The following is a 4,799-nucleotide window of genomic DNA, read 5'->3' as shown; positions in this document are numbered from 1 at the left end:
TGGTAGGGGGATTGAATTTAGGAGTCGTAGCGTTATGTTGCAACTGTACACAACTCTGGTGCGGCCGCACTTGGAGTACTGTGTGCAGTTCTGGTCCCCACATTACAGGAAGGATGTGGAGGCTTTGGAGAGGGTGCAGAGGAGGTTTACCAGGATGTTGCCTGGTATGGAGGGGAGATCCTATGAGGAGAGGCTGAGGGATTTGGGATTGTTTTCGCTGGAAAGGCGGCGGCTAAGAGGGGATCTTATTGAAACATATAAGATGATTAGAGGTTTAGATAGGGTGGATAGTGATAGCCTTTTTCCTCTGATGGAGAAATCCAGCACGAGGGGGCATGGCTTTAAATTGAGGGGGGGTAGTTATAGAACCGATGTCAGGGGTAGGTTCTTTACCCAGAGGGTGGTGAGGGATTGGAATGCCCTGCCAGCATCAGTAGTAAATGCGCCTAGTTTGGGGGCGTTTAAGAGATCCGTAGATAGGTTCATGGACGAAAAGAAATTGGTTTAGGTTGGAGGGTCACAGTTTTTATTTTTTTTTTAACTGGTCGGTGCAACATCGTGGGCCGAAGGGCCTGTTCTGCGCTGTAATGTTCTATGTTCTATGTTCTAAATGAATTATTTGCAATGGATGCTGAAAATGATGAATTTGACTTTTTTTAAAAAATCAGTGTGATTAGGGGTATCCTTGTAGAATTATTTCATTCAATAAAATGTATTGCATTGATTTAATTTGAATTGCCGTCACCCCCCATTGCTGCACGCAGGCAGCAAATGCTTCAATATCTGGGAAGCTGTGACCGGTACTGAACATTGCAATCACCGTGAACATCCCCACTTCTGACAAGTTGGAGGAAAGATCAATGAGGAAGCAGCTGAAAATGGTTGGGCCTAAGACCCTACCCTGAAGAACCGATGTTCCAGGGCTGGGATGATTGGCCTCCAACAATCATCTTCGTTGGTGCTCGGTACGACTTAAGCTGGTGGAGAGTCATCTACACACACACACACCCAATCGTTGATTTATATCAACTTGAATTTTGCTAAAGACTCCTTGGCCAATGCTGCTTTGATGTCAAGGGAAGTCACTATTGACTCACCTCTGGAATTCAGATCTTTTGTCCATTTTTTATTCATTTACAGGGTATGGGTGTCATTGGCTAAACCAGCCTTTATTACCCGTCCCTAGTTTCTCTGAAGAAGGTGGTGGTGGTGAGCTGCCTCCTTGAAGCACTGCAGTCCCTGAGGTGCAGCTGCACTCAGTGCTGTTAGGGAGGGAATTCCAGGATTTTTACCCAGCTATAGTGAAGGAATGCTGCTACTGACGTTTGTAGGGCTGGCCAGCATTTATTGCCCATCTCTAGTTGCCCCTTGAGAAAGTGGCGGTGAGCTGCCTTCTTGAATCGCTGCAGTCCATGTTCTGTGGGTTGACCCACAGTGCCGTTAGGGAGGGAATTCCAGGATTTTGACCCAGCGACTGTGAAGGAACGGCGATATATTTCCAAGTCAGGATGGTGAGTGACCTGGAGGGGAACTTGCAGGTGATGGTGTTCCTGGGTATCTGCTGCCCTTGTCCTCGATGGTAATGGCCGTGAGTTTGGAAGGTGCTGCCTAAGGAGTCTTGGTGAGTTCCTGCAGATGGTCTTGAAGATGGTACACACGACTGCCACTGTTTGTTAGTGGTGGCGGGTTTGAATGTTTGTGGAAGGAGGGCTGCTTTGTCTTGGATGGTAACAAGATTCTTCAGTGTTTCTGGAGTTGCACGGGTAGTAGTTGGAGGCCATTCCATCATAATCCTGACTTGTGCCTTGTAAATGGCGAACAGGCTTTGGGGAATCAGGAGGTGGGTTACTCGCTGCAAGATTCCTAGCCTCTGACCTGCCCTTAGAATCATAGCATTCCTTCAGTGCAGAAAGAGGCCATCTGACCCATCAAGCCCGCACCGACAACAATCCCACCCAAGCCCCATCCCTCTAACGCCACATATTTACCCCACCAATCCTCCTGACACGAAGGGGCAATTTAGCATGGCCAATCCAACTAACCCTGCTCATCTTTGGACTGTGGGAGGAAACCAGAGCACCCGGTGGAAACCCACGCAGATATGGGGAGAACGTGAAAACTCCACACAGACAGTCACTCGAGGCCAGAATTGAACCCGGGTCCCTGGTGTGAGGCAGCAGTGCTAACCACTGTGCCACCATGCACTTTCAAGAAATCCCTGCAGGAGTTTCTTGGTTTCAAATGAACCTGTTGGACTTTAACTGCTGTTGTGAGACTTCTTACTGTTAGGAACATAGGTGTAGGAGAAGGCTATTCAACCCCTTGAGTCTGCTCTGCCATTCAGCAAGATCATGGCTAATTGCCTACTTCAACGCCATATTCCCATATTGGTTCAAGACCCACTCCTCTTGTAGCCACAGGATGTATATAGCTAGTTAAGTTCAGTTTCTGGTCAATGGTAATCCCCAGGATGTTGATAGAGGGCGATTCAGCAAGGGTAATGCCATTAAATGTCATGGGGCAATGGTTAGACTCTATTGTGTTGGAGATGATCGTTGCCTGGCACTTGTGTGGCATGACTGTTACTTGCCACTTGTCAGCCAGAGCCTGAACATTGTCCAGGTCTTCCTGCATTTGAACATGGACTGCTTTAGTATTTGAGGAGTTGCGAATGATGCTGAAAATTGTGCAATCATCAGTGGATATCTTCACTTCTGACCGTATGATGGAAGGAAAGCCATTGATAAAGCAGCTGAAAATGGTTGGGCTGAGGACACTATCCTGAGGAACTCCTGCAGGGACGTCCTGGAACTGAGATATTTGACTTCCAGAATTCCAGCCACCACAGCCATCTTGCTCTATATCTGTTGGACCAAGGCTATATTCAGGTCTGGAGCCAAATGGTTCTGGCATATCCCAACCTGAGCACTGAGCAGATCATTAGGAACACAGGTGCAGGAGTAGGCGATTCAACCTCTTGAGCCTGCTGTGCCATTCAAGATCATGACTGATTGCCTGCCTCAACGCCGTATTCTCATACTGGTTGCAGACCCACACCAAGCCAGGGGAAATATCCTCCCTGCATCTACTGCGTCTAGCCCCTTAAGAATTTTGAGATTTTCAATGCAATCATCTCCAGAGTATCTCCTAGGAAAATTCTGCCATCCAGGAATTAGTCTGATGAACCTCTGCTGCATTCCCTCTCTGGCAAGTACTCTCTTCTTTACCCTTTCAGTATAGAACATAGAACAGTACAGCACAGAACAGGCCCTTCAGCCCACGTTGTTGTGCCGAGCTTTGTCTAAAACCCAGATCAAGTTATTTCCTCCCTATCATCCCGAAGTACTCCATGTGCCTATCCAATAGCTTCTTAAATGTAAATAATAGTATGGTCAACCTAAACAGTTGGTGTAGTTGCTGATCTTTTTCGTGCCCTTGGAGACGGCATGTTTGGTCCGATCCCCTGGCAACATGAGATGGATGCCCCGGGCTGAGATGTTGTGCCATTTGTTGTGGTGAATGAAGTGCGAGGCCTCGGAGGCAAATGTGCTTGAAAACGTTGACTACGAAGGAGTTCATGACGCTTGTAGCCTTGGTCAAAATCTGCGTCAGAACCCAGACCTGTGTCAGCACCCGGTACATGTAGGTAGAATAGCTATGTTTGCGGGTCTTCCTCCGCTTCTTGGGTGGCTTCTTGGTAACTTTAGTCAGTGACTGGTTTGGACACTTTTCGGACACTCCTCCCTTGACTGCAAGCTCAGGCATTCCACTCCACTTCGACCAACTAGAGGACCCAGACAAAAGCTGTACACATTACTCCAGGTGCCGTCTAACCAAGGTTCCGTACAATGGAAGCAAGAACTCCTTTATCGAATCCTTTTGCGATAAAAGGCCAACTTGCCATTTGCCTAATTGTTTGCTGCGTCTGTGTGTTGGCTTTTAGTGGCTTATGAATAAGGACACCCAGGTCCCTTTGGACATCAACACTCCCAACCTCTCAACATTTAAGAAATATTATGCAGCTTCATTCATCCAAAAGTGGATAACCTCACACTTATCCACATAATGTTCCACCTGCCATGTTTCTGCCCGCACTCTCAGTCTGTCCAAATTCCCTTGAGGCCTCTTCTTACGCCATTCTCACAATACACATTCCTACCTAGTTTTGTGTCATTCGCAAATTTGGAAATACTGCATTTGATCCCCATCAGTAGCTGGGGTCTAAGCACTGATCCTTGCGGTACCCCACCAGTCAGAGCCAGCCAACCTGAGAATGATCTTTACTTTTACACTCTATCCTTTAACCAATCCTCGATGCGTGCCTGTATGATATCCCCCTATCCCACGTGTTCTAATTTTGTTTACTAACCTCCTGTGTGAGATCTTATTGAAAGCCTTCTGAGAAGAAAATTACACCACATCCCCCTTAGCTACTCTGCTAGTCACATCCTCAAAAAAAACTCCCACAGATTTGTCAAACATGATTTCTTCTTCATAAATCCATGTTGGCTCTGTCCAAAATGATTTTCCTAGTGCCCAGATTATTACTGTGTTATTGCTGCTTGATAGCACTGTCGATGACACCTTCCATCACTTTGCTGATGATTGATCGTACGCTGGAGTGGTAACTGGCAGGACTGAATATGTCCCACTTTTTATGGAAAGGACAGATTTTGGCAATTTTCCACATCGTCGGGCCATTGCCAGCATTGTAGTTGTACAAAAGCAGCTTGAACAACTTGCATTACATGTAATAACAACCATGTAAAAATGGTTGCCATTTTTTCTAGCAGATAGGA

General features: G+C 46.7%; 1 pseudogene; it reads right to left on the bottom strand.

The window, feature by feature from the left end:
• Window positions 1–3,392: 3,392 nt before the first annotated feature.
• LOC144480414 (histone H2B type 1-A-like) lies at window positions 3,393–3,765 on the bottom strand (annotated as a pseudogene).
• Between the last annotated feature and the right edge of the window lie 1,034 nt (window positions 3,766–4,799).

This window comes from Mustelus asterias, chromosome 29 (genome assembly GCF_964213995.1).
Source record: "Mustelus asterias chromosome 29, sMusAst1.hap1.1, whole genome shotgun sequence".
In the NCBI taxonomy this organism is placed as follows: domain Eukaryota; kingdom Metazoa; phylum Chordata; class Chondrichthyes; order Carcharhiniformes; family Triakidae; genus Mustelus; species Mustelus asterias.
Note: the sequence above shows the minus strand (reverse complement) of the source record. Positions and strands in the feature narration are given on the sequence as shown.